The sequence below is a fragment of the Nilaparvata lugens genome, chromosome 3 (genome assembly GCF_014356525.2).
Source record: "Nilaparvata lugens isolate BPH chromosome 3, ASM1435652v1, whole genome shotgun sequence".
In the NCBI taxonomy this organism is placed as follows: Eukaryota; Metazoa; Arthropoda; class Insecta; order Hemiptera; family Delphacidae; genus Nilaparvata; species Nilaparvata lugens.
The window spans coordinates 59,447,383-59,472,469 of NC_052506.1; the positions used below are offsets into that span (position 1 = coordinate 59,447,383).

General features: G+C 34.6%; 1 protein-coding gene across 26 annotated transcripts in view; it reads left to right on the forward strand.

Moving 5' to 3' along the window:
* Window positions 1–25,087, forward strand: part of LOC111044278 (muscleblind-like protein 1) — a 586,938-nt gene that overhangs the window by 229,203 nt on the left and 332,648 nt on the right. For 2 of the 26 annotated variants that reach the window (XM_039424178.1, XM_039424185.1), the window contains exon 2: window positions 10,483–10,542. The exons of the other annotated variants lie outside the window; for them this stretch is intronic. The gene's annotated coding sequence lies outside the window, so the exon portion shown is untranslated. The remainder of the gene's footprint in view (window positions 1–10,482; window positions 10,543–25,087) is intronic. 26 annotated transcript variants of the gene reach the window in all.

The following is a 25,087-nucleotide window of genomic DNA, read 5'->3' on the forward strand; positions in this document are numbered from 1 at the left end:
TCGTCGTCGGCTCACAAGTGCAGTCGACAACGGATACAACGAGCAAAATTTAATGTTTTATTAATGTCAAAAGCACAGAAGAGCGCCAGCCACTTCAACTCGGTGTAATGACGGCCTGCTCGCACTGATACAAGTAATAGGGGACCACGGCTCCAATGCAATTGAAATTAATCGAGTTATAATATCCTAGCAGAGATGGAAATGGACCGCGTGACTTAGCAACCAACGCTCCAACGTCTCGTGTCTGCTTTGGAACTGTTGCAATAAGGAAACTGCTCACTCTAGATGTCTGCCGTCTAAATACATAACATTCTGCCAAAATCAATACTTCGGATTTCTTTACGTAGAATGCCATTTATTGAAGAACTTGATAATTATTTTATTTAGAAAAATAGTCAGTCATCTTTGAGTTATTGTTTGGGATTTGCATTAGAGTCGAAATATTAGGCTCGACGTATTCATTCATGAAAAATTTGGGGGTAAATTTTGTAGATTTGGTGAGTCTTAGTTTCTATAATACTAGTAGGTAACCCGTGCTCCGCCCGCAAGAGTGTGTTTATGGCACAAAAATATTGTATATAGACAAACTAAAAGCTTGACGTACTGAAATGTTGAAATGAAACCATCCTCGGTAAATTATGAATTTATTTATGCAAAATTTCAAGGTTTCAGACGTAAACTTTGCATTACAAATTTAATAAATTTGTTTTAGTCATCTAAATTATAATTATTCAATTATCAAAAATCAAAATAGGCCTGTAACCATTCTAGGTTAATCTTTATGCAAAATGTCAAGTTTATCAGTGTAGTAGTGCAGACATGAAGATGCGTCATTCGTGTATTTCCTATCCGGTACATGTAGAAGTCAATTCTTTTCTTTATTATATCATAGATTATAATATGCTTATATGCTTATTCGCAGATGTTTGAGAAAGATTAGAGGAAATAATTCTTTTATTTATTCTGGTCAGTGCGATCCAGTCCATGATGGTGAAAATTGAAAAGAACTGACGTCATATTATTTTTTTTAGCATTAACTATTTTAAAATTATTTTTTCGACTGTCTATAATAATTAAATGATTATTTTTCAGTTTGATGATTTGTGCTAACCTTCTTACAGTTTATGTTGACACTTTTTTTATTTGCTTAAAAACTTTGAATAGGCCTACTCTATTTCTGATTTTGAAAGTACAGATTTTTTCGTAAAAATATATCATAGCCATTATATAGAGCGTGGAATGTTTCTAAAAATAAAGGAGTGTAGCCTACACTCAATATAGCTGTCTTATCTTATCTGAAGTGTTACAAAAAATAATTGGCCTACCACTCATGCTTTATCAAAGTCAGTTTACTGTGAACACATTGCCAAGATAATAAGCACTTATTGATAGGATTGTTTCTTTACTGCGAGTACAGTAAGCCTATTCCATTTACTGTTCATGATATTTTATTTTTCGTAAATCTCCAGTTATCTCAAAGTTTACACAACAGTTATATGGGCAATTATTAGAGTTTTTCAATTGATCCATTTCGTATTAATTTGCTCAATTTACAATTATTGATTTGCTCACGGAACAAAGTAATAAACATTCATAGTAATTCACGTTCAAAATTAGTGATTTTAATTTTATTTCTTGGTGATAATTATTATCACTAACATTAATAGGTGAATAGCAAACAACTGGGATCTAAGGACGGTTGCAGGCGAACCACTATCGCATGTGGGATGTGGGATCGATTATATTATTCCTTGTGTGGTACCACGAACGCAGCGCATACGGAATGCATTGGCAGGCCATGCACTGATACTTCCATCAATTCCACTGATACACGCCGATTTTTGGAAGTTCGATTTTTTTGCAGTTCTTATGAATTCTATTAGATTAAACGGAACTTGACAAGCATCATCTGTTCAGTCCAATAGAATTCATAAGGACGGCAAAAAAAGTACGTCCAAAAATCGATGTGTGTGTAACTGGCTCTATAATTCGGTATGTACAAATTGAACTTACCCTTAAGAGTCCCCAAACAAATACAAGTCATAAGGATGTTATCATTATATACCTGCACCTACTATCAGTGAGGAGAGACCTTCTATTCTCACTATAACATCCTGATTTTTGATTCGCTCATATTTGTCTAATGGAATCATTGTATGAGCGGAAGTCGATGTTGGGCTATTGATAGTGATAGTGTTTTGCTTTAGTGACGAGTCTAGCGGATTAGGATACTAGAACAGCGGTGGCGACTGTACTTTGTAATGAGAGCGAAATTAAATAGACGAGTTGCGTTGCGCTGGCGTCGCATAATTCACATGGTGGGGCGGGGGGCGGATAGCGCAAATTCCAGCGGGAAAAGCTTGGACAGCAATGGGCGGCATGGACTGTGCTGATTCAATTGGCCGTGTTTAATTTCCTAAATGAGTTTTACAAATTCAATTAACTTCCCTACGCTCACTATCACTCTCTCACTTTCTCTGATTCTCGATCTATACTTCTGTTTTCTCTCTCCCTAGAAATCCTGAATCATCCTGAGTTTACTCACTAACTCTCCCTTCCATATAATACCATAGACACTATCATGTATCATGATCTTGGCTAAATCCATCCATTGGTCTTCTTATTCTCCTCTTAGTTTTTCTATATCATGATCTTGGCTCAACCCATCCATATGGTCTTCTTATTCTCCACTTAATTTTTTCATATGGTGCAATTATCTTAGTGTTTGGTATTCATATGGTCTCTATAATAGTATTCAAAAGCCTACTAGAGAGGAGTTATATGATAATGTATTAGTGTCATCATGTTTAGATCACGTAAATGTTAAAGTGAATGATGAAAGCTCTTATACTTCTTTTATTGTTGAGAACAAAATCTCCGACCATTATTGGACACTAATTGGAGGGGTAAAGATCAGTATGAATATATCCTCAGATAGACAAATGGATAATGATTATAAGAGTGTTATCAATACAAAAAAAGTTAATGAATTAATTATAAAGGAAAACTGGTGGCCTATCCTAGATCTTAGAGACCCATCAGATATCTACAATGAAATTATTAAGAGATTTGAATTCATTTATGATAATAGTACAATAAGGATAAAAGTAAACAATAAACAAGATAGGAATCCCTGGATTAATAATACTATCAAGCAACTAATAGATGAAAAAAATCGCACATGGCAAAGGCTTAAAAAGGGCAAACATAATTTAGAACTAAGAAACCAATTCAAGGCAATTAGAAATAACCTGACAAATAAAATTCGTTTGGAGAAGAGACTTTATTACTATAGACTATTTTCTGATAATTTTAATAATACTAAAAAGACTTGGGAAAATATTAATCAATTTTTCAATAAAAAACGTAGACCAACCATAATGGAATCAATCAAAAATAATTTCAAAGTAACTGAAGAAAATCATATGCATGACTTGACCGAGAAATTTAAGGAAAAATTTAAATTGACAATTGAAGAGGTTAATGGTGGGATGAATGGGCAACACTTTGACTTATTTCAGCATTTAAGAGAGGGAAATCATTCAATAGGCAATAAATTAAGCATGAACTTCAAGAACATGAATTTGCATTCTCTTTATTTGGCTAACAATAAACTGAATGTCAAGTCATCCTCAGGACCAGATAGAATTAGACCACAAGATGTAATAAGCAATATATTATACCTGAGACTGATATTGATTCATTTGATTAACAGAATTGTTGAAACTTGCAATATACCACAACCAATGAAAGTAACTTATCTTGGACTCATCTTTAAAAAAGGATCAAAGAAAAATCTGGGGTTTTGTAGACCAGTAGGATCGATATCAGTTGTTATGAAAATTCTGGAACACTTCATAGGAACAATTGCATAGGAATGCAATTGCAACAGTATCTAGCCAGATATAGTATAATAAACAAGACTCAACATGGCTCCATTCCCGGAAAATCAACTATTGATTTATTGGAAACTATGACAGGTGACATTAATAGATCTCTGAATGATAATATGTTTGTAATAGCAGTGGCAACTGATTTGACTATGGCATTCGACCTTGTGAGTTATCAAATCATGCTTCGCAAATTAAGTGAAATAGGTATTGGAGGTAAATTACGAAGATTATTAGATAATTATTTCATGGATGGAACTTTGCATGCAGGTATAGGTAGTTTATATTAGTAGCAGCTATGAGCCGACATGTGGATTAGTTCAAGGCAGTATCTTGTCACCTACCATATTCAACATAATATATTATATGTGAATGATTTTGCTAGTTTAAACTTTAAAAGTAAAGTTCTGCAATATGCTGATGACAATATATTCTATGTAATACACAAAGACTTGGAAACTGGTTTGAGACTCATACAACAGGATCTTGATTTGGCAACTAAGTATTTCTTTAATAACAGTATAAAAATTAATGCACAAAAGACAAAGAATCAAAGAAAGCATTTAAGAATCAAAGAATGTTGATGAAAGATAATTTGTTAAATTGACTTGCTATGAAACAGTATGCCAAAGAAACCAAAGAATGAATGATTGTAATTGTCAAAAACTTGATTACAGTAAAAGTATAAAACACTTAAGAATAACTTTCGATTCTGATATGAGATTCAAATCACACAACGATTCACTAAAAAACATAATGAGAGCAGCACTTTATAAGTGTTCTAGAATATGTAGCTATTTTCCTGTTGGCACTAAAAGAATTATTTATTATTCAATGATACAGAGTACCCTGTACTATGGTATCTCAATGTACAGTTTAACTCCGAAATTTATAAAACAGCCATTACAGAATATTGTAAAAAGAATAATAAGAACTCTTTTTAATGGTATTGATCGCCAGCTATTGGGAATTATGTCCATGGGGGCCCTAGCCGATTATACTGTTTGACACGGAATTTTTTCAAAAACCAATTTAGAGAAATAAATGAAATAAACTATGGATTGAGAAACAGAATGTATAGACCCCACAGATTTAACAATAATTATGATAAAAGAACTCCAGAGTGCAGAATTCCATATCTTTTGAACTCATTGCCTCTGGAATCGCGAAATTTACAAAGAAAAGGTCAAGTTAAAATAAAATTGAAATTGATTTTCATTACAATAATTTATGATTGACATATGACATAATCTGGTTGGATTTTACAGTAAAAATGCAAGCTCACAATAGTTTCGTCAGACTAGCGATCATTTAATAGGTATTATTATTATTTTTATTAGCGTATGGCTTTGAACGGTGGGGAGACCCAAGGGTAGTTCCACCTTGTATTTAATGAGATGTGTATTGAATGGAATAAATTGAAATATTATCTGGTTGGTGAGTGTTTGTTCTTAAGTCTAATATAGATATCAATACAATATAAATATCCAATATCAATAAGAACAATATCAAAACTTGTAGTAGGCTACTCTTTATTAGTTTTCATATTGTTTTCATTAATTTTTACTAAAGTAGTAACCCATATAAGTGAAGTGTTTTTATAAATTAATATCCAATATTATTACCCGTTCTTCCCGTGGTTAGGGTGGCTGTTTCGAGCCAGACCCTCTGACAGTCAACTTCTTGCGCGAGTTATGATCTTTAAAATTACTTCCCAGGTGTTTTTAACCCACCTCAATGTTTATGCATTTTTCATGACCATCGACCCAATATCCAATGCATAAGCAAAGACTTGACAAAGAATTTTTTCTCCAAGATGAAGTTGTTTGAATTGGGCTAACCAATGAAGCATGAGACGAAGTTCTTGGTATAAAAATAGTAGTCCTCCTTGTAAATTATTACACTACACTTCCTATGGCAGAAGAATAACATTCCTTGGTAGTTTTCAATGATCTCCTTCGTTAGAATGACATTAATGAGAAGCAGACAATAGACTTTATTACTGTTTAAAAACACTCTTATTTCTTGGTTATTTGCAATCATCGATATGATTGTGATAAATCAATCGCTAAAGTTTTTTCTAGTAATAAAAATTGGGATAATATCCTCGATGGCGTGGGATTGTTATTTGTATCTTGTATCTTAATCGAGGAGATATAAAGAAGGTATCCTTTTGAATAGAAGGTCACTGCGGTAGAGTGAGCAAGACAAGTGAAGCTATAGCTTGGTTGTGGTTGCAGCTCCAATGGAGTAGAAATGAAAAATAACCATACCTTGCTCGACACTAAGCAGCTCTGCCCCCGCCTCTGCCTTGGTGAGCATGAGTTGCATCTTTGGCCTGGAGCGGGAAAATGGACAAAAAAGAAAAGCACACTGGGAACACTGGCTCACCGAAAGTGTATTGTATAGCTTTGCCAAAAGAAAAAGACTAAAACGAAGCTGAGTGTCAATAAATTGACTGGGCTCTTACATTGTTGCTGCGACTTGCATTTGGAGGCAACGCTGCATTAGCAAGAAGGATGTACACGGAGAGAGCCTGGACCTCGCTTAAAAAAATACAATTACGTTGGCCGATGGACTCCAATGTGAGCGGCCAGACGACCTTGGGTGTCTCGTTGGTGTACTTTCTCTCTCTTTCTGTTCAACTATCAAGAACAGAAATCGGTGTGCAGAATAGTGGGCCAGAGTGAGATGAAGATAGCGAGAGGAGGTGTAAGCGTGGACTCTGGATTGAATTTTGGGGGGATATTTGTTCGCTGTGTACATAATATTATGTGGCGGAGACTTCTTATTTGGGTATGAGAATTCATCGTCCTGAGATTGGAAGAATCAAGGAAAACTGTAAAGTATTTATTCGTAGTGACTTAATCAAATCAAATAAATTTTTATTCTCACAATTTACAAATGATACAGTACAGTTATAGTACATTTTTATATATACCCTTACGTTATGAGAGACTCACATGTAGGCTTAAGCCTGTGTTTGTGAGGGCCTGGCGTAATTCGCTGAATTTTAAATCAATAAACTAAATTATGAAAATTAATATTATATTAAACTAAATTTGAGAAGAATACAGATTAAAAAATTATATGAGTAAATGTTGATATTATAGAAAGAAAACAAATAATTGGCTGCAGAAACAGCCAGTTATAATTAATGACTAAAAAGTTAGTAAAACTAAAAGGTAGATACACTAGTAATGCAATTAAATACCAAGTTATAGAGAATTTTCCAAAATTTAAAATGAATGATGGTGATGACGATGGACAATCCAATCAAAAACATGTAATACTATAACAGTAAACTACACTGGCTACAAAAAAAAATTAATATACTTGGATGAGGTTTATTGAGGAATATGTTCTTAGAAATGTCAACGGATAATAAATGTCGATTCTTTAAAAAAATAAGGACTCGATTCGTGATAAATAATGAGGTTGAGGAAAGATGTAAAATTCAGAGATTTTGATAACTTGGGGAATTTGAATGAACTTTATATTGAAAGATTAAACATCTTTGAATAATAATGTGCATAAGATGCTAATAATTGATTGAAACGATAATAATACTGTTTTCAGGCATTTAGACAAATGATAGTTGATTTCAAAATGAGTGTGAAACGGAGAAAAGAAAGTGTGTAAAGTTTGTATGTTGATTAAAACTTCAGAGAGTAGTAATTTATTTAAAAGATTAAATGATTGAGTAGAACTAAAAAATCATACCAAAGAAAATTATTTTCTTATCGTGAGAGAATGATTATAAGACATGAGATGGAAAGAGTACTTTGAAATTACTTGACAGGCTTCACACTACTCTTACAAAGTGTTGGATTACAAATAGAAGGAAATATTGAGGAGAGTAAAAGCCAAAAATGAATTTGTGAAGAAACAGGGAAAGTCAGGTGAAGCTGAATTGAATTTAATCGCTGCCTTTATTAAAAACCTATGAGGGCGAAGTTAAAACTAGATTAAACCTAGGTCGCAGCAGGCCCTCCCTTATACTTAACCCTCCATACAATTATAAGTTACAACTAAAACAAACCTCATAAAACCATAAATCAAAGTTAAAGAAAGAAATAACTTCAACAAAAAAAGCTGTGTGTATTGAGAAGGAAAACGTGTATAATACTGATAACGTGTATAATACGGATAGCGTGTATAATACAGATGGCTGGATAGTTATTTTGAGAGAAATGATAACTAAAAATTTGGCACCAGAAAAATAGGAGGAAAAGATTGAAATGTAGAGGAATGTACTAAACAAATTGATGCACTGGAAGAGGAGGCAGAATAAGTGAAGGAGAGTGGTTTGCAAAAATGAAACAGGTTTTTCTGATGGGTTATAAAAAAAGGCAACAGAGTTGCAAATTCATGTACAGTGAAAAAGAGACATGCTGAATTATTGTGAGATGTTGGTGGAAGGGGAAATAATCTGATGATGAGATGGTTGATGCGGGGGAGGTGGACAGGACGAGTGGAGGGAGTAGGTGGATACAGCTGTATGACGAAAAGGTTATTTTTAGAAGCAAACGTAATCCAATGCGTTCCGTAATGAGTATGCCGACACGATCTTGTAGTGAGGGGGGAAAGGAGATCTCTCTCAAAATGCAGCATAGGCCAAGGGCAAGCGAAGCGGTGGCCCCCTGCCCCCTACCAGCTTCTCAGGAGACGTTCACCTTCCAGACTTTGAGTTTGAGCAAGCAGCCGTGCTCGTTGGAAGCACGCCGCCGCCATTTCGCTGGCTGTTGCAGACGGGCCAAATATGAAACTGGTTTGTGTGTGCTGGAGATGGAGCCAGCATCACGACTTTCTTGCGGCCAAATGTTTGTTCCCCCTGTTCAATACTGGCTTCTCGCATTGTCTGTTATTTTCTTGAGTGGTGGGGCTACATTTCGAAGTTGATGTTCATTCCTTTTTAAAAAGTTCAATTCATGGACAAAATTTTGCAGAGTTGGAGAATGATCTATAAGTTAGTGGAAATTTGAACTGACAGCATTCCTCATGGATAACACCATCATATAATAATTATTATTATTGTTATTTGTGATTCTCCTCTCGCTAGTGACAGAGAAGAATACAACTGGAATAGAGTTTTATTCAATTTATGTTCCATGAAATGAAGAAGGTTTCTGAATTACTTCCAAAAGATTATTCCATTAAAAATTGCTCAACTATCTCCAATAATGCAATTTAAACAATATTACTTTATATGTATATAAAGTATAGTATATTTACTTTGTAATCCGTGTCATAAACTTGCTATACTTGAAAATACTAAAATTCTGTAACTTGATATGATTCTTGAAAATAATGAAGCTACAAATTTTTCCCATATTATTATTACAGTACTTGAATTGTTCTACGAGGTCGCTGGTTGAAATTGTCGGATTGGAGATATAAACTATACTTTCACGTTGTTATCACCTTTGCAATAAAAATATCCTGTAGGCCTATTGCTCGATGATATCCCAACATCTTGAGCCCGGTTCATATTTGTACTTTGTAGTGACAGTCAATACTAATTCTGTATACTGTAAAGTCTATTGTTATCTTGTATCGTCCTTTCATATCATATTGTAGTTTCCAAACTTTGTTCGCTGAGAGAGAAGCGTTCGAAAAACCAGAACCCAATATAGAAGATGAAAGTGATCAGGCAACCCAACTAAAAAGTGAATGAATGAATCTAATTCTACTTCTTGGACAAAAACTCGTTCACTCTCGTTTTTAAATGAAACACGCTGGTTCCAGTCCGACGTTTTATGATGACGACCTGGTTATGCAACATTCCCACTGCCTGGGCTTGCGCGCTACCATCTACAACTGAAACAGTAACAACGATTATAATGATGGCAGTGAACATGACCGGCAGCTATATACCTAACTTATGTTGATGTGGAGGAACTATATAATCAACTAAATTAGCGCGAAAAACGCCTGCCTACTTCTCAGCTATGCGTATGCACGCAATTCTGCAGAAGTCGTTAGCTGATCTGTTGAGCTCATATGTTTTCATGCAATTCCTAGAATTGGTGCAATTCATACAACTGAGAAACTGATCTTCTGGTGTCATTGTTCTCAAGATAATAACTATGAAAAAATTGTGCACATTTGCGGCCATTGTCAATGTGGTTTGATTGAGGCATGGATCACGTTTTGTATGCTGTCTTATTGATCTAGATGAATTAATTCAACAAACAGGGATTTTCTGGAATGCTGATGAATGATTCTTATTGTTTTATTCAATGGCGAGAATGTATGACACAATAATATCAGTGCGATCATTCATTAGTCAATTATAATAGGCTTATTTTTTAAATTTACAAGGATTATAATAGGCTCATTTTTTTAATTTTCAAGGTTTCACTTCGAAGAAGTTGAAAATGCTATGTGATTTTCATTATTGAGCTGAATAATAGGTTTAGCATAATTATTTTTATTCCAGACTCAGTGATTGATAATTTTATTGTATTATTTAATTTTATATTGTATACTCCAATGTGATTCTAATTTCTATGTTGTTTTTTATCTCTTGTTATAATATTATTTAGGATAAATGAACGATTTGATTTGATTTTCTTTTATATTGTTTCAGGTAAGAGAATTTCCACGTGATATTGATTAACCTCTTCTTATTTGGGATCCATCGGTCTGTGTAAGTGTTCAACTTCAATACTGCCAATTCAATTTTGTACTTCTTAATTTCTAATTTGTACTTCTATTGTCTCTAATGTCTGTATCATTTTTGTCTCTTTACTATTTCATAACGAACATTATCTGCTTTCTTTCTAATACATTCCCGTCACAACTCTTCTCCTAATAAATTGTGTTCGTAGTTGAAGCTGAAAATATCATTCACTTGCTTCATTCTGCTTCTTGCATCTGCAGAAACTTATTGTTCCTATTATCGAATTTTCTAGTACATAGTAGTTTTATTTTCTAACATATTATCTCCATCTGTTCAGTATACTGTATCCAGCTTATATATGGCCTATAATAGAGGTAAAAAAAGTAAAATCAATTATTTTTCTATAAACAGCCTCCACTGCTTCAGGAACGATCGAACTGCGGGCTAAGGAGGATTCACATAGATACTCATTCACACCTGAATATTCCCAGCCTTCATGACTCGAAATAATTGATAGATTGACTTGTAGATGATGATATTGTCGAGTTCATTTACGGGAACCGTATGACACCTTATAGCACAGTGATTATAGCTATAGTCCAGTCACTATATACATTGGTGCATGCAATTTATATTGTAGTTCTGATTTTTTACTTTCCTTGCCCTATTACCATAGGTAAGGAAAGTATTGCTTTCCGAAAAAAATTAAGGCACCCCAACTTCTAAATTTCTATACGTTTCAAGGTCCCCTGAGTCCAAAAAAGTGGTTTTTGGGTATTGGTCTGTGTGTGTGTGTGTGTGTGTGTGTGTATGAGTGTATGTGCGTCTGTGTACACGATATCTCATCTCCCAATTAACGGAATGACTTGAAATTTGGAACTTAAGGTCCTTACACTTTGAGGATCCGACACGAACAATTTCGATCAAATGCGATTCAAGATGGCGGCTAAAATGGCGAAAATGTTGTCAAAAACAGGGTTTTTCGCGATTTTCTTGAAAACGGCTCCAACGATTTTGATTAAAGTTATACCTAGAATAGTCATCGATAAGCTCTATCAACTGCCACAAGTCTCATATCTGTAAAAATTTCAGGAGCTCCGCCCCATCTAGATTCCAGATTCTCAATTATCAGGCTTCAGATACTGTTTAAACAAAAAATTTCAAGTGGAAAAGATTGAGCATAAAAATCTCTACAATTGATATAAATATAAAGAAAATAAAAATCTCAGTACCCTTTTTTTGAAATATTCTATCACAACATGTTTATTTATGCCATTTTCAAGTGATATGAAGTCTAAAAAAGTCTAAAAGGTGATGTTTATTGACATTTTCACCTAAAATTTAAAATAAGCTCGAAATTAGAGAAAATAAGATTATCCAATGGCAAACTGTTGCAACTGTTGATTCTATTAGATTATTCACTATGAAGAGATAGCAGACCTCGTGTGTCACCAGCGTTATTGTCCTGTCACCAGCTGGCTTAGATCTTTGAATAGTGGACTACTTGAAATGCGCGTGCACACTAGCGTCAGGTGATCAATTCTCATAACGGCAAGGAAAGTTGTGTGAGTGCGCCACACCAGATTTTTAATATATTATTTGGGCACATAAGGAAAGTCCAGAATCAATTTCTTCATGCAAAACTTCCTTGTGCTAGATACAGGGTGGCCCAAAAACCTCGTATTTTCAGCTCATTCTCCAGTTTTCAGCTATATCTACCAAATTTCGTTATCGGGCAGAAAAATTTGCTCTCGACTTTTTTTTATAATATAAAATTTTGAATAAAATGAGATCATTCGGAACTCTCTATCTCCAATGAGTACTAATTTATGATTTCTCAAAAATGAGTGAAATTTGAAGAAAAAATCAATTTTGATTGATTTTAGTTTTTTATCAACAATATCTTCCGATTGTTACCATTTAAAGGTGTTTAATTCAAAATCTCTCTGGGCGTATTTTTGTGCTCTACAATCTCAGATCAGGTAGACAGTGGCGTAACTAGTCTGACTGCGCCCCAATGCTAGTATTCCTTTGCGCCCCTATTCGTACAGTCATTCACACACCCTCCCCCCACCACCAAAAACATCTCATACGAAACTAATGACATTTCTTTGCACTTCCACACTCCTTGGATACTGTTTCGCTACACATGGCATTTAGTCCAGTCAACGAAGGGTTATAGAGGAAAAAGTTTGGAAGACAATATTTTTGACCCCGTAAGGAGGTAAATATATCAAAAGTGACTTATGATGCATGATTTTGAACCGCCTTGACGAGCCGAGAAGAATGAAGTGTAGTACGATGAAATCTGAGCATTGTGTCAAAAGTTATAAGTGTTTGAAATTTTGATCCTTGAGGTGTCCTTAAGCGCGCCTATCCACTAGGAAATACTGAAATGAAGTTTTTTTTTTTAAGATTACGTCCTAAAGACTCCAGTCATGGGGTATAAGACAAGTCATGTTATTACATAATAATTCCAACACTAAGTAGTTCAACCTAGTTTAGGTTTGAAAGGAATTCTTGTACACTATAAAAAGCTCTATCAACTAAATATTTTTTAATTTGTTTTTTGAAAGATTTGAGGTAGCTTGTTATGAAATTTCCTACCAATATAATCTGGTTTTTGTTCAAATAACCTACTATTGTGACCCATTATATGATAATCTGCTCTGTTTCGCGTATTATACTCATGAACATCTGAATTCTGGATCACACCACTCGTTTTCACATGCATTACAACTTCATATACATACAAAGATGGCACAGTTAATAGACCAAGCTTTTTAAATAAAGGCCTACAAGAGTCTAACCTATTCACTTTCTCTATACATCTGAGTGCCTTCTTTTGAATCTTAAACACCCTGTCCATATTTTGTTGAGATGAATTACCCCATACTAAAATAGCATACCTAATATGAGTCCATGGTAAGCAGTTAACAGTAGTTTTTTATCATTCAGCCTAGCAAGCTGCCGCAGGACAAATACCCCAGATGATATCTTATTACATATCCTCTCAATGTAAGGATGCCATGTTAATTTCCTGTCCAATAAAATTCCCAAGAATGCTACTTTCTCTTCTTGGTCTAATTCATTTTCCTCTACAAACACATTTATTTCTCTATCCTCTACTGAATTATATTTACTTTTGAATTGTAGGAATTGACATTCCATTTCTTACTATTTATTGTTAATTGCCTTTGCTTCAAGAATTGGACAATTGACTGTACTCCAGTAAAAGCATTTATTTCTAGACTATCTAATAAATAATTGTTAAAGATAAGCGATGTGTCATCAGCAAACAACAGAGCTCTGTGATCTTTTAACTCTTTTGGTAATTGGTTCACATACAACAGAAACAGTAAGGGACCCAGAATTGAGCCTTGAGGTACTCCAGCCTGGACCTCCAGTTTTTGAGATTTAATTTTTACTATTTCATTCCCATCCACCTTGGTAAGCTCAACACACTGGTTTCTACCTATGAGATATGATTCAAACCATTTTAGTTCTATACCATTCACACCTATAGTTTTTAGTATTTCCAATAATATTCTATGGTTCACACAATCAAAAGCTTTGGATAAATCAAGAAATATTGCGGCTGCCTTCTCACCTGAATCTATTATATCTATTAGTCTTTCAACAAGGGATACTATTGCAGTCTTAGTAGATTTCCCTTTCTGGAACCCATGCTGTTCATCACATATGAAATTAATTTCTTCCAGGTGTATCAATAGCCTATTTAAAAATACTCTTTTAAAAATTTTACTTATTACATTTAGAATACTAATGGGTCTATAATTTTCAACTCTTTCAGAATCACCGCTCTTGAAAATTGGCAAAATTTTTCCTTGTTTCAGATCATCAGGGAAAATACCCTGCTCTAGTGAAGTATTAAGGAGATGCAATAAAGGGTCCAGTAATTCATTTTCACATTCTTTTAAAATTTTGCTTGAGACCCCATCCAATCCTACTGTTTTTTTGTTATTCAATTTTTTTATTATTCTTGACAACTCATCTCTTGATTATGGATGAAATTTAAATACCTTTTCAATTGGCACAGCATTTAATGTAGTTGTATTATAAGTATTAGTGTTCAGTGACTTTTGGAGATTATATGCAACCTGTTGATAATACTTATTGAAAAAGTTACAAATGTCTATACTATCATCCATATAATTTCCATGTTCATCGATTATCCTAGGGACATTAGTAACTGTATCTTTTTGAGCTGCTCTCCTATTTCTATTAATTACCTCCCAAACAGCAGAGTTAAAATTGGTACTAGTTGTTAATATTTCAGCTGTTTTCTTACACTTAGCTTTCCTCACTTCTTCTGCATAGTTTTTCTTTAGACATTTGTATTTGACTTCACTCGGAACATCCCTCACTAATTTAAATTCCTCATAAGCTTCCCTAACAATATTTCTTTGAGTAAGAAAATCTTCAGTTATCCATTCATCTACTTTGTTTAATTTACTTTTTACTTTGACTTTTTTTATTGGACAGCATACACTAATGTGAAATCTTAGAGTATCAATGAATTGCTTATATTTGTAATTTAGGTTACAACTGTTATAAACACTACTCCAATTTTCTTGAAGCAGTTCCTGCTTCAAACAATTTATATTTCCTAGCTCATATTGCTGAATTTCTTTCACAAAAGTTTTTTTTTCTGCTTGGATTCTGGCCCTGCAACTTAACATCTAAAATTTGATAGTTATGATCTGATAGATCTGAGCTACCTAACCTGACATTACAACCTTCTATATTTGTGAGGATATTATCAATAATTGTCTGTGAAGTTCGAGTTACTCTTGTATATTCGTGGACCTTAATTTCTAAATTATTCATATTAATAATATCTCTAATATCCTCTGTCATTTTATCCTGCCTGGCAAAATCGGTATTGAAATCTCCTACTACTATAACATTTGTGAAACGAGCGGTTGTAATTTCTAAAAGTGTATGGAGCAGCTCACTGGTGATCTATAGATTTGGTGACCTATAGATACCTAGCACTGCTACCTCAAATCGATCATCAATTTTTAACCTTAGTCCCGTCACCTCTAAATCCATCTCAACAGAAAATCTCTTAACAAAATCCAGTTCATAAGTTTGGGTATGTTTAGCATTGCTAGTGAATATACATACACCACCACTTCTATGAGCTATTCTACAAAATTCTGATCTCAGTGAATAGCCTGGAATCCTAACTTGATTTATTTCCTTTATTTTTAAGCCATGCTCTGTGAAAATAACAATGTCAGGATCCTCCTGTTTAAGAAATACTTCTAATCTGTCAATTTTGTTGCGAAGATACTGAATATTTTGATGATAAATACTAAAAACCTTACCATCTTGTGCTACTCTATCTCTAGCATTTGTAGCTATCTAACGGGTGATTCTCAAAGAACATAATCTTATGAACTTTATGTCATTGTGCGAAATATCAATGTGAGGACAATGTAGTTGGTGATGATGGTTGAAACTGAAAATTAGGTGTCCTTATGTCTATATTACTGGACTACTATGGGAACTAAAATAGTGAACCTGTTCAGCACATGCGACCAAGTCTGAATTCCGCAGCCGCACTCAACGTGTACTGTTGATGTCAATTGGTCGCTCTGTATGTCAGTTGCCATGTCTCTTTTCGATGAGCTGATTTTTACAGAATGTAGCATAACACAATAATGTGTCATTAATACCAGTCCACATCTAGAGCATGTTAATAGATTTCTTAGCGCAAATTAGCACTATTAGCTGAATCTTTTACTGAGGAATGAAGTTTAGGTTTGATTGCCGAAGAAGTTTTTCTTGGTTTATAGATTAGCCGTTGGTCATGCTTTGGTTGGGTTTATCGTTGTTGGCGTTGAAGAGTTTGCGGTGAGTGCAAAGTTGTCATTTATGGAGCCGAGGATGGCAGATTAGCCGAGTTGGTGATGGTGATGAAAAAGAAGAAGAAGAAGAAGGAAGTGGCACCTGATGTTGGCCTAGCTGCTTGACAAATCCGATCTGTGTGCGGATTTAGGGGGAACTTGGTTTTAAGGCAAGATACAGACCGAAAAAGAGGGATAGACGAGAATTTACTTTTTGCCCGGCCGTGAGTCCCTTGATGAACAACCGTGTCTCACAATTCAACCTCATCGCAATATTTCTTGTGCTGCTATTCCCGACAGCACTGACAACACGCCATCAGTCTCTCACTCTTTCTATTCACATTCACCGCTATTCTCATTCTTCCTTTCCACCAAACAGATATACTATAAATATAATGTGACACATTTCATAACGATGGACAATCAAGTGCAGTATAGCACTTGGAGAATGGATTTACTAGAATAGAGTAAATGAAGGGTTGAATGAAGTAGTAAGTGATTATTTCTATGAGGAAGTCACGATAATTATTGTTTGTTACGGATCAAAATACTCATTAGATTTTTTTAATCTGCAGTATGTTTTTATGGTAGCCTAGAGATGTGGATTCTCATCCATTATACGACATATAATGTGGAATATATTGTGTCCTTCACTTTATTTGCAGTAGTTGAATAATTATTTTTTAAAGATTTATCCATTTAAACTATATTTAACCATTTTCTTTATCGACTAGTACAATGATAAGAGTAAAACGCTCGTTATTATTGAGTTTATAATATTATCTTTGAAATCAATACTACAAGATTTTTTATCAAAATATATGGGTGTATTGTTTTGTAATATGTGGACTAGAATGGATATAGCAGACATGATAAGTGAAATGTATACTAAACACACGTCACCCGTAGCCTACAAGAGTTGTGGTATCAGTTATGTATCGTTGAGTGAAGAAAGGTAACTGGATATTGCAGTTTCATTTGACGCGCTTCGCTCTCGGTTTCTCCTATATAGTGCATTAAAAATGTTGTCTCAACCCTTCTAAATGTCAACCTTGTCAACCAAAGAAGAAACGAGAAATGCGATACAGTCTGCGTTGAGCTCAACTCAAGATAAAACCGCAACGAATACTCTTCACAAGAAGGCGGTAGCATAGTATTTGCATGATTTGCTTTGGAGAATTCCAGAAAGATATTATGCTAAACTTAATGCTTGGAAATTGCCATTGTATGGTCATTTCTATTTGATAAATATTATTTTGTGCAAAATAATATGTTGATCCGTTGTGTAGAGAAATGTAATTTCGATGGAATGTTGAGCTGGAACAGGGCATAATTCATACAATATTGTTGGCATATTTTCGCGATTGACCGAGTTGAAATGCGCCTTCCGCTCGTACAATACCGATAGCAACGAACGGCTTGCTGATTTTTATCAACGGTTTATTAAATACTGTGTGGCACGTTGTATTTATATATTTCGGTTCAGTACTGAACACGGTTCAGCATGAACACAAAAATTATTCCAGCATCAACAAACGGATGAGGGTAGTGTGCGAGAAAACCTCCACCGTCAACATCAGTGGATATTCACTCGCATTCCATGCCGCTCGCTGCCAACAATTCAGCCGTGAATTTGCCCGGTCGACTATCATTCTCAAACAGATTATATCATTTTATTCCCATTTTTTTATACTACAGAGTTTGCTTCCATAGAAATAGCCCCACATAGCTCTCGCTGAAATGTTGTGGTTTTTTGATTTTGGGAAATAGGTATTTATAATGCTTGTGAAATGCTTCTGATGAATTTCATGATAGTTTACATAGCTAATGATACTATAGTAAAGTATAATTATAATAGTATGGGAGATGACTTATTTTCCATCCGTGTCCCTGTTTGGCAGGCTAATTTTTTCTGGCAAATAGCTCTATTTTAGCTATTACTACGATAACGATACTCTCAGATAGTATAGAGAGTATAACGTATAGAGTATACAATGTAGATCTCTATAACGTCATAGTAAAGGAAAGAAATGGCTTATACTCGTGGATAGGAAATTCTCGAATGACGCATCATCACGTCTCAACTACTGGACTGAATAACTTGAAATTTTGCATAAAGATTCCTCATGTACCGAGGATGGTTATAGGCATATTTTTAATTCATTAAGATTTCAGTTGTTCAAGTTTTCAGTTTGTCAAGTTTCTAATGAAACACTTGCGGAGCACGGGTTACCTACTAGTATAGAATATTTTTTACATTCTATACTCTCTGGATACGCCACGTAATAGAAAATTGAAAGTATTTATTTTAGTTTTTTATCGACAAGTTATAGTACTCGTATTACGTTGGTTGAAAATTATCGTTGAATAGTCATTGCCTAACTACACCAAATGGGTAGTATCCATCTATCAGTTATTTTGTTTTGGATTTATAACTTTTACTCATATTCCCCGAGTTACAGAGCTCTCAAATCAAACTTCTACTTGCCACTAATACTAGCCTACCACTGCTACTAATTTCTGACTTTTCTACTACTTCTGACTACTAATTCTCACTTCTAATACTCTTTTGAATATGAGACTGAAGTTTACTTTGATCCGCTTCTATCTCTTTGAGAATAGCAATAGGACATGTAAATTACATGAAAATACTATGATGCTTATCATTTTAAACTAGGCTAACCTTCATTTTTGCTAAATTTCATTGTTAGGATTTCCCCATCATTAACCTTTACCTTTGTTTCCTAGCATTAGGCCTATCTCTTATCGAACAAGCTGTTACAAAACAAGCTTTCTTTCTTGGATTTTATTTTCTTATGTTGGAACAGTTTTTCTTTTCACTTTGTACTTTCACGATGTAATCTGATAGAGGAAGTCACGTGATCAGGTAAATTACCGTAAAAAATCGTCGTTATCGTTACAGTTTTTTCCGTAATCATGGCATGAAAAGGAGGACCTATCTGAAAAAGTGAAATCCTCAGATGTTGTTTTACCTTATACACTGGCTATATTTTGGTCGCCGGTTTCTTCATTACTATTAAAAAATTTAATGAGATGACAATTCTGTAAATCCTTCCTTAGCCTCAGATGTTCCTCATCAATCTAAATACTAAGCATTCAGAAGTACGCATGATAAGATTTTTGGGACAGTGTTGTTAAAAAAAGAAAAGTGAATTTTTGGCCTCCATCTACTACAACAGCAGTCAGTTCAACATGGATTGCAGGAGGAATTTGATTGAGACTAAATCAGTATTGATATATTAATGGAGAATGACTTTTTAGTGATTTTTCTTCTATAATTGAAATTTTAGTCCAATTGATTCCATCTGTTTCCCTATCATTTAAAAAATGAAAATTACATTTTCAAATTCTACTTGATATGATGTTCTTTCAGTTGAAAAAAGATAATTTCTTGTGACAAATTGACATAAGGCTTATCCTATAGCTTTTCAGATTTGATTACATAATATTTTAATATCATGTTAATCTCAGCAGAATAATTAATATCCGAAAATTATTTTGTTCTTGTTTATAGATTGTGCAAAACCATTGAATACTTTGCTCGTAACATGATTACTGAATAGCTGCAATACAATGAATTCTACGAAGTGGCATGTGTTTGTATTCGCCTGAATGAGTGAGTTATTTCATTATCATCGACAACTGAATTGTTTATCAACCACAAGAACAATGCATTCTCGTTTCCAATACAGTAATTGAATTTTCCATGTAGGTTCAATGTGCAGTGCATCAGTTTGCTTTCCTGTTCAGCTTCTTGTTACATTTTTTGTTAATCAAAAACCATTCAACATGACTTATCCCTGTGATTTAAAAAAAATCTGTAGTTACACACTGTTGCTTCTGTAATAAGAAAAATTTTTATCATCGTGAAAATAGATGGCTGGCACATTTTTATCGTTGATTAAAATGTACCTACCAGCTTCCCCATGCAAAATACATAGTAAGTTTTTATTTGTTCATTTGAAAAATATGTATGGCACTAATTCAAAATAATGGGTTTGTAAAACACCAACGCTTCCCCGAATATCAAATTTATCCATCCCTGAGTCAGAATTACACAGTAATATGAATTTTTTATAATTTTTGAATGTTTTATTCAAAATTAGTCCAGTGGAGATACGACTAGGCCTAGGCTAGGCTATGATAGCCAACTTACCTCTTTATTTATATGTTGTAGATTAAATCTCTCTCTGCAGCCGATACTCTCAACGATTTCCAAATTAATGTAGATAGTATTCCCAACAAAGTAGAAAATAATGATCTCATTTACTCAAGAGATAATTTGGTTCGGCACATGGTGAGTAGAATTGATAAGGCCTTCGTTCTGAGTCACTTATAATGCATAATTTTAGGATCAAACCTCGACATTTTCTATGGTAACTTGAAAATAGAACAAAAATGATAGAGTTGATAATTCCATCTAATCCTGTGGAGATCCATTGCAAAACACGGTTAGAGATTAGTTTTCAATAACTGCTTCATCCAATTTCACTCATCCACTAAATCGTATAAACTAGTCACCCAATATATCCTCTCGATTGTAAAAAAAATTCTACCAACCAATTTCATGGCATCATATCATTTTCTGTCATCGATACTTATCAGTAAGCAATCGAGCTGCAATGGATACCAGTGGGAAGTTTAGATTTGTGTAATAGATAGATGTAATTAAGTGATACTATGCTATTAATTTTAATACACAGGGTATGTGCAGTGTATTAGTGCAGTATTTGCAACCACCACCAGTTCAGCCACCCCCTCCCACGTGTCAGAATACCGACGTCTGCCGGACAACTCAATAACGTATTAATCAGTGGAATTAATCCGCTTCTCAGATTATAATGCTCATCACATGCATACCTGAACAGCTATGAGCTGGCCGCTTTCAGCTGGCCGCCGTCAAAATCGGCAAACTCATCCTCCTCATCCTCCTCCACCACGTTTCTTGTATCCTCCTCCTCCTCCTCTCCCCCTCCTACTACCCCTCCCCCTCAGTCCTCTCCCATGTTTCTTGTATCCTACTCCTACTCCTTCTATCTTTATCACAACCCTTACCTCTTTCTCCTCTTCCTACTCCTCCTCCTCCTTCTCATCATCCTTTATCACAACCCTCACCTCCTCCTCTCACATATATTCCTCATCTTTCTCCTCCAACCCCTTCTTCCTCACCATCACCTTCCTTACTTTCTCATTCTGCGTCCTCTCCTCTTCATTCTCCCCTTTCAATCATTATCATCATCTCCTTACATCATATTCTTACTCATCATCAACATTGCCTCTCCTTCTTCTTCTCCTCTTCCACATCCCCCTTGCTACCTGTCTGTTTTTCATCCATTGAAAAGAGATTTTTAAAGTGACTAACAGTCCCAAGTATTGATGAACATTGCTTTATCATCATCATCAACATAACTTGAGCCAATTTGAGTATTTGTTGATTGCAATAATAATAATTGTATTATTATAAGGAATTGAAGAAGTTTTGGGCAATTGCCTGTTTCTCTTTCCAAATATCGTGTTTGTGACTGTTCTAATAAATAAATAAATAAATAACTGAATTGTTCAAGATTATTATTTCAAAAATTTGAATTTAATTTGATTTTGAATGACCTATCTTCATTTTATAATATAAGGTATTGGAATCAATTAGCTCCATTCCTTCAATAAACAGTGTACATTTTAAATTGAAAACCTAACCAATCTTGAAAAAATAGGTGACTTATTTATCCGTACTTATCTATTTCTCGTATGAATAAAAAGTAAAATTTCAATAAAATAAACATATTTCAAAATATGTATCCAGAGAAAATGGAAAATGAAAAATTATTGTATATTGTATATTTCGAGTGTGGTCAATTCTATTAATGAGTCGTATTGTATTTGACAATTAGGAGTTGAGACTTGATGAAATATTGGATGATTTGGAAATCTAGTTGAGTATGTAAATAAATGAACTTCAGAATAAGAACATGTACCGAGGTACACAATTCTGTTTGAAGGATTTTGCAGAATCTTTCTGATGGTTGACGCCGGGACAAACATTTGCTTGTAGCAACTGCAGCAGCCATGTTTGTAGACTCTCCAAGGAAATATTGACGAACGTACGTATATTCTGCTTTGGCGCTCTTTGCAGCTGCTGTAGGAATAAACAAATTGAAAAATTGGGACAAATGCGCGCGGTGCCTTTATGCAAAGCTGGTCGGCTGCTGCTACTGCATGCGGCTCCAGGCTCCAGGGGTCCAGGCCAGGGCTTTGGCCAAGCATACAACTTCAATTTGCAGCGATAAAACATTCAAATCCAAAACCGCACCACCAACCATCAATGGCGTCGACCTCCCCCACCCCTCTCACTCGCTTGCATTCGAAATCCCACCCCATTCGTCCAAAAGTGGCAAACGATGCATAAATAAAAGCGACAACCGACCATCAGAGCTCTATCAGCCAGAATCAGTTTCCCATTCTTCTAAATCTCAACATCAGATGTTGCGATCCAGATGAACAAAGTTGTAAATTCATGTAATTTATAAGCTGCTGAAAGCGTGGGATTTGTCTGCTGGACAATACTGCTTTCCAACTCAGTACTGCAAACTGTTTCAATAACACCAACAATTGAATTTTTGTCTCGTATTCTGTGGAAAAGGGTAGAAATATGAACTAGACACTGTACACTAGACTAGAACAACAGCGTACAGTATTAACAATTTGCTAGCTTTCCATGTAAATGTTGTATACTGTATTTGAGTACAGAGTTCGCCATCATTGAGTGAGGGTTACGCACATCTCCATAATATGCAATTCAATATTCAAATATTTGAATAGCATTGATCGGTTTATAATAAATTAGATTGATTGGAATATAATAAATGTTGTTCTTAATAAACATAAGTATTGAACTTTAATTATTTTTAACAAGTGTGAACCGGTATAGTGCAAACTGTCCCAAATTTGCTGCTAAAAACTTTTTAGTAGAGTGAAATAACTTTAATTTTATTTTATTCAATAAAATATAAAAATAGGCTGACTCGGTAACTTCATGAATCGCGAATTGAATCTTCTTTTATTGGAATAAGAATAATATTAATAATGAAAATACCTCGTCATAGTGTAGCTAAGACTTCTTATAAGTATTTCTTCATTTTGACTAACAGTTTTTGACAGTCATCTTTTGGCTCAATTTCTTTATTATTTTGTCGTCTATTCGGAGGCCCCTCGGCGATTCCTTTCAAGATGCTTTCAAGTTGGCAGCTGGGATGCTAAAGAAAGGCTTTGGTGTAAAGAGAAAGGTTCGAACACAGAAAAGAAGGGTCCGCTGTGAAGAAAAACTTTGCAAAGAAGTGTTCGGACGACGCTGATAGAAGCCGAGCTCAAAGTATTGCGAAATAAACTTTGGAGGATAAGAATAGAAAGAAATGGAAAAGAGGAGGAGGAAGAGGAGAATGATTGGGGGTAGGTGGCCTCCCAATAACTTGTACTTGACGAGTGGAAAAGTGAACTTGAGTGCAAACAGGCTCACGAAGCACACACACTCGCACACAGCTTTGAGATCATATTAAAAAATTCCATTTCATTCCAAAAGCTTGATCCTTTCATGTGTGTCCTTTTTGATATCACGTACCGAAGGCAATTTTGTCGGCAAATACCTAAGCTGAAGAAAAACAAAGTTTTCCTCTTGAAAATCCTCAAGTATCATTCAGAAAAATCAACAGATCACATTATTTAACTTTCCAACAGTCATTCCTCCTTTAGAACGATACTGATATGGCTGTGGAAAAGATTAGTCATTCCAATCTGCAATGCATGTCAAGAAGACTTGTCGAAAAGATTTAATTCCAGAAACAAATGAATAAATGAAAAATAGCTAGAAATCAGTTTCTCAAAATAAGCTTGACTGGAGAATGTTAATCACGCAGAATGAAGGACAGCTTATTTTTAGAATTCAATCAGAATCAGAGGAGTTTTACTGATTGATTTGTTTGATGGTTGATTGAACGAGAACGAATTCCTGCTGTGTAGAACCGTTAATTAATATTTATTCTAGAAGTGAATCCGACGTATCCAAATATTGATATTGGCTCAATCCAAGCGAGACTACATAGATAAAAAATATCCAGCCCTTGCCATTTTTTCGTGTTGATTACAGTTTCTTTCAAACTCAGTCTTATTTTATCCAGAAAAAATCACCAAGTCTTACTCCTGAAAATTGAAAATATTGATTATGTTCTCCATATCGAGCAATGAATTTGGGTGGGATTTTTTTATCAAAATACCCCTCAACGATATTTATATATTCAATTGAATTTCCAACATTTTTTCTGTCTTCTACAAATGCAATAAACATTCTTTTATTGAGATGAAATACATATCCCTAATCCGAACTGGTTGAGTTTGCAAATAATTGTGTCACGTTATTTTTTATATTTAAATAACAATTAGCCTCCCGCTTGGCATTAGTCGGTAGAGCATGAAATATTTTAATAATTATAAAAATTAGGTCGTGGTTTTTCATAGGATACAGTCTCATAAAAATCTTTATAGGCCCAGATATGAGCTTCCACTTTGATTCTTATGTAATTTCGAAGCACTGAGGGCGCCCTATCACTATTTCAATATTTTTCACTCACGTGTCGAAATTTTCTTATGAGCTGCTGATGTCGATCCAACTCCTGGTGGTCCTGGAT